The following is a 15282-nucleotide window of genomic DNA, read 5'->3' on the forward strand; positions in this document are numbered from 1 at the left end:
CAGTCAGAATCGCTCTCAAACTATGTTGTTCCTCCTGTGTGATCCATTGAGTGATTACAAGTGGGGGTATAGATACATGCATAATCATATAACTTACAGCCCTTTGTCAATCCAATCACCTGAAATATCTACTGCTGCCCCAAGGCAATGAATACCTCATGAGCCATATCATGTTATCCACCTGCTCCTGTCAACCTCGATTTGGGTTTCTCGAGACTAGTCCTCGGCCTTAAGGCCAGATGGAAAAGATTTCCTCAGCTCCTTGGCCTTGAGTGTGTGGCCTCAGTCCGAGGAGTTTTACTAGAGGTACCGACCTTGACACTGGCCTCATACTAGCGCACCCAACCTTGAGTGACCTTGACACTGATTGTGGCCTAAAAAGCTGCCGCCTTGGCCTCACCTTGGCCCTGTGGCTTTTGGTCTCAACTTCACATCTGAACGTGGCTCGAGGTCAAGCAGGGCCAGGGATAGTAATTCCTTTCATAACCTTGCATCATTTTCTACAATTGACCACGTGACGTTACCATTACACGTTCATTGTGTGTGATGTTAGCGAAACAGCTCAGGTTTTGTTTAACATGTAGGCTTTTCGCGACCAATATCATCCATAATATTTTTTTGGGATTAGATCGCGTAAATATGTGTCATTAAACCCACCACCACCCGACAAAGCCAATTAGTAAAGTTGTTCACGTAAACAGAACATGCCAATTCGTTACTAGTATAGCAAATTCACAATATCTACAATCTGAGTACGACGTTTTGCCAGTCATTTGGTTCTGCTGTAGACAAACGAACTGGCACCTCCTGAGCCACACCAGGCTAGCTCGGCACAGCTAACTCACGGCTTGGTTATATAGTGGAAAAGAGCTACAAGACTGTAAATCTCACCCACCTCTGTGTTTCTTGTGTTACTGGCAGATCCTCCTGATTCTTGCTGCAATTTTGGGTGTGGTTGTTTACCGCCTGTCCATCTTTGGCATACTCTCCTCGAGTATCCCCAATCATGTGACCAAGATCAAGGTGATCGGTGCCCTACTCACACCTGATATGGTTACCACCATCACGGCCTCCATCCTCAACATCGTAATCATATTACTACTCAACAAAGGTTACGACAAGCTGGCCCTCGTCCTCACTGATCTGGGTAGGTGTCATCACCATCACGGTTTGCATATGTTTATTTTATTATACGCCACAAGAGAACACATGTAAATTTGAAGCTTGGATAAATGTTGTGCATGGTAAATAATGTCGCTGTAAAAATGTCATCATGATTTTAACCTTGCACCATGGGGCCATGAATAGCAGCATCAGTGCATCATCCAGTCACTTGTTCAACTACTGCCTGTTTTTGTCAGAACTCTCTTAAATTTTTCCTCCAGTTTCATTCCGATTGGGCTATCAGAATCGTGTCTTGAGATGAAGTATCCAATGGGATCTCTTGTAGACCAGTGCAACCCTTAATGTCATGAAATGGCCCTAGAAGTGAATATCACTGAGCTACCTCTGAGACCCTTCATTCAAGTGAACTCTGGTTCACACATTAGGGGGAAGCACTTTTCAATCCACACTACTACGGAATATAATGTTAATCTCGTAACAGTCAAATTGCTCATTCTCACAACTAGAATTTCACCAAATTAAGTGATGAACCAAATGGTGTATGTTACAAATGTATATGCCATCATTAGTAACCGTCCTGAAGCCATCAATTCACTGCACTTGAGAACACATGTTACCAGAGGCCGCTGCCTGGATTTAAACCCAGGATCTCAATGGTGCCAACTTAGCACTCTGATTTCACCTCTCGATCCATTGAATCACTGAATGTAATTGTGGGCTGACCCTCACTGCTGCATTGCTACCTTCTAGTCAGCTGTCAGCTATCTGCTTGTGTTGCTCATGTTGCCAGCTACTGAGCCCTTTATTAGTAATTTATCCTGCTGAAGCCTGCACCCCCTCTGAAAGGTGACCCATGATAATTACTAAGATACACCTTATAGATATTTGAGAATCAAGTGCACTGGCTTTCAGACATCATACGGACAGTGTAAATGGCTTAATTGCAAATGGAGACTGAAGGACACTCCACAGGGCGAATGTGGTGAACAACACCTGGTAAACAACTTGTGCACTGTCACTCATTCCCCAGCAACATCTTTGAAATTAACTTTTGATCTTCAAATTCATTTTAATGGATATCAAAGCACGTTACATTGTGAAATGTTGCTATTCCTCAATGCGGCATCATTATCAGTGGCTTCTCGTAGCCTGTGTGCCAGAAACTATGAAAGTAACATCAAAACTGATTGCCCTGTTTGATGTTTGTGTCCATGTGTGCCTTTGTATCACACCCACAGAGATGCCCAAGACGCAAGGAGAATATGAGTATCGGCTGACGTTCAAGAAATTCTTATTTCAGTTCGTCAACTTCTACTCGGCGTCTTTCTACATTGCATTTTTCAAGGGGAAATTCATCGGCTTCCCCGGAAGCTACACTTACTTTGGAAAATGGAGAATCGAGGAGGTGTGTAGATCTGAGGGGTTGGCCCCTCTGTTTTCTATGCTGTTTGTACAACATTTTTATGTTTTACTTTTGTAGTTGATATTTTTCCCAACAATTGTCTTCACACCGTGCTGTTGGTGAAATGTCGAAATAAGGACTCTTTCTTTTGGAACTCTAAAAGGCCTCATTGTCTTCACACCTGGTCACCAGCTCTAGCATTAACACAGTCTCCGGAGTAAAACAGTTTTCGAAACCAGACTTGAGAGAGCACGAGGTCACCACGAGCAGAACACGTGTTAGACTGATGCAATTGGTAACCCAGTTAACTTGAGGGTGTTAGTTTATCACATATTTTGCAAGTAGTACCCTTGTGGTCTCTCATTGGACATTTTCAATTATATACCGTATTTATCAAACGCCATTTATTTAAAATTATATATTTGATCATCCTTAAAAATGTACAGTATTTCAGCCCCCCTCAAGGATATGTTTAGCCACTACCTATGACTCACTGTGGCGCAGTGGAGCACGTTGTGTTAGAGAACGGCCCCGTAATATGATATCAAGAACGAATTCTGGAGTAAGGAATTAAGCAGCATTGCGTTGTGCACACGTTAAATCAATGTCATTAAGACAGTGTTAATGACACGTAGTTTAACATTTACATAATTGCCATTCAGAGTCACCCTGAGTATTTGCAGTCACTCTATGCTCGGAAGAAAGTCCATTGCCCAAAATGTGCACCTGTTGCTCATGTTTCTGTTTGAAGGCAGACTTGTTGACACATGAGATGATTATAATGAGTACATTTGGTGTTATATTAAGGTGCCTACTTCTCCTGCTGCAGATTTGTAGGAAATCGTCACGAGGGCGATTCATTGATTGATATCCTCTCAAAAACAATACACATAAAGGATAAAGAATACAGCTTATTATTTAAGTGCCTCTGTGTTTTCTACCAACTTAATTTCATGTTTTACGATTATTATATTTACTAGACGATGCTCTGCAATTAAACTCACCTGATACTAAACACCAACTGCAGTATGCATGTTGTGTGTTGAACTTATTTTGCACCGTACACAGCCTGCATCGGATGTGTGGGGGAAGGACAACAAACAAAACATTATCAGATGCGCCACCATTTTCTTTATTTAAAATACATGAGGGGGAGGGGGAAAGTGTTTCTTATAATCTGGAGAATATTGATATTCTTAATCACTGTCCCCTCTAACATATGGAGCCGTCAGTTTTGCAGTGTGCAATTGACTGAAGAGAAGAATGTGAGAGGATCATTAGAAATGATGTGTGGTATCCATATATGTATTACCCAATATTTCATATCTTCAGTGTTTAACCTGAATCTATTCTCCACCTCATCCCCCCTCCAGTGTCCCCCAAACGGCTGTCTCTTTGAACTGACTTCTCAACTCACTGTCATCATGGTAGTGAAGCAGATGGTTGGCAATTTTCAGGAGGTCATCATCCCGTAAGTATCGCATGAACACATGATAGCTGTGAAGTCTGATTACGGCGTTTCCTCGTGTAACGCGGTAGATGCGTTCCTGAAAATTTCCGCGTGAAGTAAAAACGCGCAAGGAAGGAATTACTAAGTTAATCACATTTGCACAGTAAAATCAACCTGCAGTCATCCCATGGTGGGATAAATAACTCAGGCTAGGCTGCCGTGTTACTGTATCATTCGGCATGCTTTATCAAACTGCTCAGCCGCGCAACTCAAGACAGTCGTTCATCGTCGACTGCTCAGGAAAGCATTATAATGGCCGCATTCGGCGTTTTAACAGTGTGCATTCCACATTATAATGGACACGTTCCACGTTGTGTGAAAAGTTTTCCCAAATATAGGAACCATGTTACAATGAAAATGTGTTGTGTGAAAACGCATTCAGCGAAAAGTCCTGTCGACAGCTTGTTAGCAGTGTGCACTGGTTAAGCAGTGAACACCAGTCAACTGGACAAAGTTCACCTCGTTAGTATCATGCGATATTCCGATCAGACGCTTCGTACATAGTTTCATAATATTAGACAAGCAACTCCCATGACTGAAAGAGTGTAGTGGATTGACAACGGGCTAAATGAAAAACAGCTACTACTTAGGTTTTAGCAGTTGTTTTGTACAGCTCTCTGACATGTTTTGTGTCATCGCATATTGTTTGGCATGTCTTGACGTTTCGCTCCACGTGCTTGGGATATTCACATGATACAACCTGAAAACGCAGTGGAAAGCTATGAAATAGCAAACCTAGAGTTGATGAACAAATGGATATGCACGTGTGTAAGGGTGTCTCTGTGTCTCCACATGCGTACCTCCCCCCTCAATTCCCCAGATGGTTCAGCAATTGGTGGGCCCAGCGTCGGGCCAAGCTAAGGCCTGAGGCTGTCTACACGCGCTGGGAGCAAGACATGGACCTACAGCCCCAGAGCCCACTTGGACTCTTTGATGAATACCTCGAGATGGGTACAATGAGCTCAGAGGATCACACTACGGAGTCAACGCGTTTTACTTTATTATTAAAAAAAACACACAATTGGGTATCATTTGACTATATAGGCACGTGTGTACGGCCCCTGTGTATCTGTCGGACATTGTTGTGGGAGGGAAATTACCCACACTTCGGGTTGTTGAAGGCAGGGAGCACAGATGTAAGAGCTTAGATGTACAATACAACAATGTAATTTGCTGCACTGTCCTCTGCTGCTCACAACCCCACAATAACTATTGCATGGTCACCCATCCAACCAATTTTCAGGCTCAGCTCTCCTTAACTTCTGGGATCTGATTAAATCTGACGCATACTGGGTGATTTGGCCATAGGCACCAATCTATGGATATACTGTAACACAATTGTCTTTGAGCATGCGCGTATGTGCATATGTACGGAGTTAAGTTTTAGAAACAATAGGAGCACATAATTGCTCCTCTTGTCTGCTAACCAATGCAGCTACATTGGTCAGCTTGGGTTGACGTTTCTCCCCCTTACTATTTATTTAAAACTCTTGTGCATCATGTCCACTGTGGTTAACTGCTGTGATTTGTTGGCATTTCAGCCACAGTGCATATGCCTAAAAATGTGTGGTACGGTTAATGGAGTCCTCAATACAGGATGTGATCTAGTTATTATAGCCACCTAGTGGTGGAAAATGGTGCGAAAGAAACCCAGGTGAACCAGAGCTGAGCATTAAAGATGGTAGTGGCTGGTCGCATCTCAGTGGCCAATGTAATGGACACGATAATTTTGTGAACAAATTATACGAAAATGTGATCATATTTTGGGGTCTCCTTTGACTAAAACACATTCAATGCATTGAAAACATGTTTTGTTTGCTTAAAGTAATCACAACATAACAGCATTAAGAGTGTGTGTCTATATCCTGTTTCACTCATTATCCTATCCTTGCCCCCCTACCCATTCTCAAAATATACCCCAGTTATCCAATTCGGGTTTGTCACTCTCTTCGTGGCATCATTTCCACTTGCGCCATTGCTCGCACTGCTGAACAACATCATCGAAGTGCGGGTCGATGCGTGGAAGCTCGTAACGAAGATGAGGAGGCCTGTGGTTTCGCGAGCAAGAGGAATTGGAGCCTGGGCCGACATTCTGAGTTTCATTGCCACCCTCTCTGTAATCACCAATGTAAGTCGCCAGATTGTCCGCTCGCTTTCTCGCTCAGTATCCCATCTTATGAGTGACATAACATGTCATGTTAGCCGTGTGGGTTCTTTTTACCATACTTCACCATTCTGGTCATGGCAGGTTTGAGAAGAGGTGTAGTGGGGGACCAGGAGCGGTTCGGGTATCACTCGTCACTGATGTTAGTCGTAGCTGGAAGTCAATTGCATGTGTGCTGAATTCAAAGTGCAGTGCACGAATCACTGCACCACCGCTCCTATCCACTCTCTCCCAAAATCGCAAAAGGTAAAGCCTTGCAATTGCTTGCTCATGTCACTGCTGGCAGACGGGCCTCAACTAAAGGTAGCTCTAGAGAACCCCTCTACACGGTATTTGGCCTACTCTTCCATGATGACCAGACATGTTGTAAGATGTGGAATTACCTGTGCTAAAACAGTGATGAACCCATTTATATTGCTAATTGGACAGAGGTGGGGGAGATTTAAGAAAATGATCCATTGCTTCAACTGTTGTGTCAGGAGACTGAACTGACGACTGCCAGATTGCAAGTCCTTATATGGTAACCATTTCACTCTGGCAGCAACCCCCCAAATTGTATTTGTGAAAATTAATGTAATTGCCAAGGTAAGATGTTCAGAAGCCTTGGTCAAATCATTGCATGCTAAGTGACCGCTATCGCTGTGCCTCCGTATGCTAATTCCACAGTCATGCATCTTGGCGTTCACAACGGACATCATCCCACGCCTGGTGTATTATTATGGATACTCAGCAGAGTATGGCACAGGTTCGCCTACAATGCATGGGTACACGGAGGACAGCTTTTCAATTTTCAAGATCAGCGACTTCAAGGAGCAAAATTATCCCAACATCCTGCCAGCCTGGTTTGATCCGGCAATCCACACAACCTGCAGGTTTGTGCCATTCAGTGTCATGCCCAGCTATCGGGGGTGCCGTCCCTGCGAATGTGATGCACTGATGTCTGGGTGTGTTGTCCAGGTAGATGCGACATCCTTCTGGGTGTGGCGTCCTCCTGGCTCCGCCCCTTCCTGATTAGGCTCGTTCTCTTCCTCTTTTCACTCCGTGACTTTCCTTTTAAGACCCACACTTCCCCTAGGCCTCACCTCTGTTTATGCCCTGCCCCTTACCGTGGACACAGGGTTTGGCTTAGTTGGGTAGTAAGGGGTTGTGGTAGGGTTGGGGGAAGAGTGTGCATGGTGGGTGGGGACAGTAAAGGGGGTGGGGGGGGAATTGGAGGGGGGGAGCAGTGGGTACGGGTGGGGTGGCTTCACAACCAAAGTCCCACTTAGAGAAATATAATAATAGATTGATATAAATTCTAGCTCATTGTTACCTTGCTAAAGAGTAATGTTATTTATTTATCTATCGATCCACGACTGCTTAATTGAGTCTCAGGATCCCTTTTCAGGAAGACCGTGCATTGGGATTCCAGTTTAAGGTGGTCTTATGCATGTGGGATGCAATAAGAGGTCCTGGAGAACCCATGATAATGAAATGAAGCTTAAAGGTTCACACAGACATGAAACCACTTGCTCTACAGCCATCTTCTGGTCACCTCAGCACAGATAGTTAAGAAATTGATGCGATCTACCAACCCTTTTCTCTAACGTTTTTGAATTGCTGGCATACACAACTATAATCAATATAACCATATTGATCGATATTTAATATAACCTTACTTGACTATGATCAAATCACCACGAATACAGCTGATCTTAGATTCCGGAAGTCAAGCCGGCTTGAGCCTTGTTCGTGGTTAGATTGATGATCACCATGCACAATGCAGGTGCAGTAGGCGACTGTGGAGCTAGGTTGTCAGCAGTGGGTAGTTCAGCAAAATTAACAGTTGTGCTATATTGCTCTCCCATTATCTGTACTCCCTGCCTTCACCAACCTGGCATGGACCAGCGTGAACCATTGTCAAAAGAGCCCCCACAAGCTGCATGTTGTGGGAAGGCCCTCTTTCAGAAGCGGATTTTTTTAAGGGCTGTGAACGCATATACCATTTGTGCACAACCATACTTGTTCAATTTAGCGCCAACTCTACTTTCGAGGCACTTTGCTCAATATAGTCCATGCGTGGTTGTACGTGTGTAGGTATCCAGGTTATCGCTACCCGCCGGATCATCCCCAAGCCTACTCCGTCACCAAGCAGTACTGGCAAGTACTGACGGCAAAGCTGGCCTTCGTCATTGCCATGCAGGTACACATCAACATGCACACACACACACACATTCATAAACCCATTGAAAGATAAAGGTACAGCCCTCCAATTACTTGCTCATGTCACTGATGGCAAAAGCGCTCCTGCTATAGGGAGCTCAAGAGAGACCCTTAAGATGTGTTTTTACTGCTCTTCCACACTGGTCAGACGTCTTGGGAAGATGTGGGAGTTCCCACACTGGACAGAACCAAACTCAGCCGACCAATTGACTGGATGTATTCCATTTACACTGCTAGGTGGATAGAGGCAGTGGAATGTAAAAAAACTTTCACCATTGTTTACACTCCCACGACCAAAGATCAATTCACACCCGTGACCTCTGGATTGCAAGTCTAGTGTGCAATGCCTTACACTACTGCACCATCGTATAGACTCATCTGTGAGCAGTTGTTAAGGTCAGCAGAGCAAACCGTGATCATTGTCAATGGGTCATTACAGATAATGCCAGTAATGCTATTACACCTCACAATTGCACAGTATTTCTGAGATCACAAATAATAGTGGTAATACAATACTCACTTTCATCATGCAGCAGACGATTCATGTTGTTGATGCAATTTGTCACACGTAAGCATGTGTGCGTGTGGGTGGGAAGGGGAGCGGCTGCGTTGTTGTTTGTGAACTGCGCTACCAATCCTGTGTGACCGGAGTACTATTTCTGGCCACAACCAACAACAGTGGAAAATATTAGAACCAGTGTTGAGCTTCCCTTAAGTTGATTCTGTCTTAAAATGAGTACTTGATGAAGTGTGTGAAAATCATCACTGGCGAGATAAAGGTGCACACCACCCCCACAGGCACTGTGCCACCCTTCATAGATGCACTTGTCTCAGTCTGTGAAAGGCTACACAGGGAATCTTTGTAGTGGTGACATGGCCGAGTGTGTTTGCTGATTGTTGCGGTAATTTGCGGCTGCCCAGGTGAATACGGTGGGTGCATTAACTGCACATCATAAATGTTGCCTGCTGCATAGTGAACGTAAAAAAACCCATTAAGTAATTCAAAAAAAGTGCCTCGGTATAATTTGCCAAATGTTCAAAAATTACTCAAATGATTTAAATTAATTGGGAAAAACGACATAACAATATAATATCCCTAGGCTTCAGGTCACCGGAATAGTTGACCTGAGATGTAAAGCACTTTGAGATGCTGCCATATTATATTTAGTAAGCACCCTTTACATGCAAATCCTGAAACTGAAAATCCTTTACCTGTGTGTGGACGTGTGCAGCACGTGGTGTTACTCACGAAGGCCTGCATTGCATACATCATCCCGGACACGCCATCCCATGTGCGCGCCTGCATGCGCCGCGAGCGCTTCGTCGTACAGACGATTCTGCAGCAGGCAGAGCTGGGCCGTCTCCGTAACACCCTCCTCACCGATGCCCCCAGCTCACCGCCATCGCCTCAATTCCACGTTGAGGATGAGCAGGCAGAGATGGGCCTGCTTCGCTGCTCGCTGCATAAGCAGTCTCCTGGCGTATTGCACCCACCCCAGCGGTGCCACATGGAGAATGAGCAGGCAGAGAAGACTGGTGACGCCTCACTGCTGAAGGGATCCGAGGAGGAATCAAGCAGCGAGGATTCGTCAACTGTCTTCTACAGTGTATAAATCTGCTCTGACTTTTAAAGGAGGCTGCTATCCTAACTCTGTTTGCACGTGGACAAGGACATTGCAGTCGAAGACTCTCTGTATATATATAAATAAATAGTTTATGATTTAACATGTCTCAATCATCTCATGTCTTTTCATACGAATCACGATGTGAATGAGGACATCTAGAAATTATTGTTATTTTGTATATATTTTAAATTTTGGTTTAACACGTAGGCTTTCGGGTCCAATATTATCCATAGAGGTGTTTTTTGGGTTAGATCGCGTACATATAGAAACGTGTCGTTAAAATCCGCCACCACTCGACACAGGAAAAAAAGCAAATTTTTAAATTTGCCCTTGTTGAATGATAGAGTCGATACACACAGCAAGCGAGATTAAGATAGCGCATCGGAAGAAATACCGGAGGTGAGAGAGAGAAGACAATTGCCTGCTGGAGAAGGAAAGGCATTCCTACCGAGGGAGACAAGTTGACAAAGATTTTGATAATGGGAACCGGTGGCGTGGCTTGATCTTCCCTATGTGCGCAACACACTACCGAAGGAAAACAGAAAATCCAATTCAAAGGCTAAAATAAGCTCCATTTTTGTATAAGAGCCCGATAAACAATAACCCCATCCATAGACTGAGGAAGAAAGGGAAGAGCCTGAACAAAGGGAAGGAGATTACGACGGAGATGGGTTGGAGGTGGAGAGAAGGGGAGAGGGGAGGCCGTAAAGGCGGCTGCACATTCAAGGAAAGCGGCGTAGAAAGAGTTGAACGGGGACATGGAGACAACAGACAAAGGGTGGAGAAAGAGGAATAGAGGATCTTTCAGTGCTCCCTACAGGAAACCCACAAAACTGAATTTCCTAAACTCGTGTCGCCTCCGTGACAGCAGCACCACCAACGCCACAGACTCATGCTCCCCTAATCGATAATACCATCTCCATTGCCGACCAGCCACGAGATGGCTGCTCTCAACACCTCGGTCGTGGTGTAAGCAGCAAAAGACTTCCGGCTGGTGAGCATCCGGCCATTGCGAGGGTTGGAAATAAACTGAAGCACGGGGCGACTCCCACAACCTTCGGGTATTTCCCAACTGGATGACGTCTTGGGATGAAGCCAGAAGTAAGCCAAATCCGCACTCAATAAATGGGACAAAGATCCCAGAGAAGCCTCCAGAAATGTCACAGGAGGCTCGGGTGTGAGAAACCAGACTCCATGTGGGGTCCTCCAGACCTTTGCCCTCCAGTTCATCAACATTTGTAAAAGCAGGACGTCTCAAAGGTACGTAGCATGGGTGAGGGACGATGTTGAGAACTACGTTCAGAGATTAGGCGCTTTGACAGGTTGGGGTCCGAGTAAACTTTTAATGGAGCTCACCCTACGACATTACGGATAGAAGGATAGTGTGCCGGCACAATCCGGACACCCTGCTACACCGAAACACTCTGCTGCATCAAACTCCCTGGTACAGCTAAACACTGGCACGATTACGCTCAAATACACACAAACTCTCGCTCGGCCAGTTGGTACACAGGTTGTCAGTTGTGAGGGACGCGGGCCCCCGGCTCCCCCCCCCGGGGGAGGGCTGATCTCGAGAGGGCTGCGGGCTCCGGACTCCTCGCTCGAGTGAGAGCAGCCGCTACTCGAATCCTCGCTCGCGGTGAGAGGGCTGCCGCTCTCCGGCTCCTCCCCTCACGCCGCAGCCCCTCGGGTCCGCGGGTCCTGTTTGTGGGGCATAGCTCGGGGCTGGCACGTGGCTGCCTGGAATCAATCCGTCGCTTCTCAGCCACTCAAACGCGACGTCTCCGCTCACACAACCCCACGCACCACTCACACGAACTGAACGGGGGGTCAGGGGTCAGAGGGAATGACGTCCTTCGCACACGCGTTGCCGCCGAGGGCGGGCAATGGAGATTGTTTAAAGGGCTGCGGGGCGGGGATTTGGAGTCGGTTTTAGAGCGACACACCAATCGCACGCGCAGGACGGGGGGGTCGGGGGTCAGAGGGCAGGGACATCACTCGTACATGCGTAGCCGATTGGGGGGTTGTATTGGAGTTTATTTAAAGGGCTGGAGGGGCGGATATTCGGGATTGGTGTTAGCCCGCACGCAGCAGGGCGGGAGTCCGGGGTCACAGGACGAAGCGCTCACTCGCCGAGTCCTTCGGGCGCGGCGTTTCTTCTACCGTGACACCGCGCGCCGACCACACGCGTTACGGCGAGCGCAAACACACTACCATGCACTTTCCCCACACTCGTAGAAACCACACGAGGCTGTTATCGATCACTAACGATTTATTCCCGGCGTGTCTGCGAGCCACTATTACCCAAATCAGTCTGAGTCAGCAGGGTGTGGTGCCGCCGCAGCGGAGCCGCTCCAGCGGAGCCGTGCCCACCGCCGCGACGCCGTCACCGATGCCTCGGATTTCCCGCCACTCTCCCGGGGCCGGTGCCTTCTCAGACGTCCGCGTTTTGCCCACTGCACAGTCGTGAGGCCGCCGCAGCAGAGCCGCTCTGCCGAGGCCGTGCCCACCACCGTGAAGCCGCCACCGGGGGATTCCGACGCCGACGCGGTGCACCCTCGCCACCACCCCCCCCCCCCCCCGCATGAAAGCACACACGCCCCACGTAGAGCCGGGAGGGGAGGTCACCCGGCCGATAGGTTTTTTTCCAGAAGTCCCTAATGGGATCGAACTTCATGGTTTCCTGCGGCCAGGAAATTGGGCGATCTTCCCCCTGTAGCTGACATGCACTGCGGCGCCATGACCTAATATTAAAGTTGCATGGTCACGGCAAGGGCCATCGTGCCACCGCGAGTGGAACCACACACGCACAAGCACGGGTCAGTGGACTGGTAGCGGGAGAACAGAGAGCGGACGTCGGAGAGATCACTGCGGCGACATCACCCGAGCTGGGATCCCGGTATCGAAAGGGCGGGAAAATCCGAGCCCCTGATTGGACGGGAGGCCAAGAGAGCAAAACGGCGAAATTCCTTTGTTGTAGGTGGGATAAAGGGAGGGGGATTCAGGTAGCAAGACAGTCTTCTTCAAAAATCATCGCGGTCCACGCAGGAGGGGAGTCAGCCGTTCGAGACGTCCGCGTGACGAACTTCAGACGGACACCTCAAAAAGTTTTGAGAATGGACACTTTTTTACAAAAAACTACGTAAAATAGTCTTCATTAAAAGTACAGTATAGTACTATTAATGGCACTTATAAGTGAACGTCATTATCTCTCATGCTAATATTACAATGTCAACTAGTTACCCAGGAAAGCTTCATTGAGTCTAAGTACTGCATTTTCAGAAAGGTCCCATTGCATTGAGATGTTTGTGTGAGTGGAACCCAGAGAGACCCCACCTTGCATATGGAGAAATAACACAACTCCACACAGATGGATTCAACCCACAAGCTCAAAGCATTCCCTGTTCAACAAAGTACTCAGTGTAATGTTTAATATTATTTATTTGGTATTATATAGTATCGTAATTGTATAGTCAATATACAGCAGTGTGGTATTCTAGGGTTGGTAAAATAATACATAGTGTAATATTACAAGTCTAATATTATTATAATCTAAGGTAGTGTATAGTAACGCAGTGTATAATTCAATGTTGGTGTCTGTCTATGGCAGTTTATAATACAAATATTATTTGGAGGCATATTATAATAATTTTTGCGACATAGAAGTGTAATGTATAATAACTTATTGTTAGTAGCTCAGCTTAGTGGAGAATATATTGAGTACATTGATTATATTGATGTAGTTTATATTTAGTTCTTTCACATCGGTTTATTGTATGATAGTTGGGTAGTTGCAGTTCTTTAGCGTCAATATACTAAATGCCTCTGTTGATATATAAACTCTGACTTTAACATAGCTACTTCCGTGACAAGTTACATGCTAATTCCTCACATTAACATCATGCTAATATCCCAGTTACATGCTAATTTATGACTTTACCATCCTGCTAATCTATCACATTAACACAGCTACTTCAATGTTAAATTCTTCTGTTGATATGTAAACTCTTTTGGCAAGGTGCTCTGCTCCTCCCACCCAGCTTAAAATATGCTGCCAAGCTTAGCAGTGTTCATTGGAGCACTGTCTTTCCGACAGTTCTGTTTCTTCACCTGAGGACGGCTGCTTGTGTTGTGGCCGACACGTCGTGAGAATTTTATTATGTTTTATTTTATTATTTTATTATTTCCCTTCTACGTGACTTTACCGAAAGAACCAAGAAGATGAATCCCTGCAGTCACGAAAGCTGTAAATCGAAATTTATTCAAATCAAGTTGTTTTCTTTTTACCACAGTACTTTATGGAATCCTCAAGAATAAATGCATTTTTAGAAGTATTAAACTACACTTGAAGATGTGTGAGAATGTAATTCTGCAGATGCAAGCACAGGCAAACTCGTATCTGCATATACAAGTTTCTGGGCCTCCTCACTTCACCAAACCCGCATTGACCGGCATGGTGAAGTATGGTTAAACAACTCCCACGAACGACATGGTGTGGGGGAGGCCTCTATCAAAACGCTGGATCGACAAAGGGCTGATACATGTCACGACATTGTACGTTAAGATCGTTCTCTCGTCAGCACAAGCCGTCTATGTGGACAATAGAGGACACGACACACGTGTACACGATGTTTGTGTGCGTATATTCAGCGTGTATATCACGTAATAATTATATAAGGTCGCGATTATGCTCAAAACGAACCAAATGTATAACATCACGAATAACTTTGGAAGTCTCCTGAGCCTGAACAATATTTGAAGTAGACACTGACCCAGTTACTATTAATAGCTCAGATGTGTAGGCTTTGACTTTAACATAGCCATTTCTGTGACCAGTCACAAGCTAATCACTCAGTTATTTCAATGCTAAATTTTCCTGTTTGATTTTTACTAGGTGCCTCTGTGAATGTGTATGCTTTGACTTTAACATAGCCATTTCTGTGACCAGTCACAAGCTAATCACTCAGTTATTTCAATGCTAAATTTTCCGGTTTGATTTTTACTAGGTGCCTCTGTGAATGTGTATGCTTTGACTTTAACATAGCCATTTCTGTGACCAGTCACAAGCTAATCACTCAGCTATTTCAATGCTAAATTCTATGCTAATTCCTTTGTAAAGGGGTGCCTCTGTGGATGTGTATGCTTTGACTTTAACATAGCCATATCTGTGACCAGTCACAAGCTAATCACTCAGCCATTTCAATGCTAAATTCAATGCTAATTCCTTTGTCAAGGCGCTTTGTTACTTCTCACA

General features: G+C 45.6%; 1 long non-coding RNA gene across 1 annotated transcript; it reads right to left on the reverse strand.

The window, feature by feature from the left end:
* Window positions 1-2512: 2512 nt before the first annotated feature.
* LOC142922883 (uncharacterized) lies at window positions 2513-4067 on the reverse strand. The gene is made up of 3 exons (XR_012940394.1): window positions 3945-4067; window positions 3532-3596; window positions 2513-2640 (listed from the first exon to the last, which is right to left on the reverse strand). It is a non-coding gene; the product is annotated as an uncharacterized LOC142922883 (long non-coding RNA).
* Window positions 4068-15282: the final 11215 nt, after the last annotated feature.

This window comes from Petromyzon marinus, unplaced genomic scaffold, assembly GCF_048934315.1.
Source record: "Petromyzon marinus isolate PM22_M1 ecotype Great Lakes invasive population unplaced genomic scaffold, UKy_Petmar_22M1.pri1.0 PM_Scaffold_2, whole genome shotgun sequence".
Classification (NCBI taxonomy): domain Eukaryota; kingdom Metazoa; phylum Chordata; class Hyperoartia; order Petromyzontiformes; family Petromyzontidae; genus Petromyzon; species Petromyzon marinus.